Below are 424 nucleotides of genomic sequence, written 5' to 3' on the forward strand. Positions count from 1 at the left end.
AGCAACGATCTAATGATCTTTTTCATGGAAGCATTACTATGTGCACAACTTCATTTACGAGGGATCATATATATAAAAGGAAAGTAGGTTGGCTGTTTTGCATGGAGTGCTGCATGGCAACCGTAACTCATTTAATTTTGTTACGGTGCTTGCAGAAATTTGACCGTGGTTAGCATGTTGGCCGATTTGCGGGGCTTGCTACTATGACATGAAGGCTTCATTCAGACCAGTGATGATACTTTGCGCAACATAAATGGGAAAGTAGAGGCACTCTTCCATATAATGAAGTTTATAATGTATGTGTTTATATTGTACTATAATTGTTTGAATAACTTAGCATATGTTCAGATGTATGATATCTGTAATTTAAGCACTTGAATTTTAAATATAAATATAATATTCGCAGCCGCAACTACCATATTCG

The sequence above is a fragment of the Triticum dicoccoides genome, chromosome 6A, assembly GCF_002162155.2.
Source record: "Triticum dicoccoides isolate Atlit2015 ecotype Zavitan chromosome 6A, WEW_v2.0, whole genome shotgun sequence".
NCBI lineage: Eukaryota > Viridiplantae > Streptophyta > Magnoliopsida > Poales > Poaceae > Triticum > Triticum dicoccoides.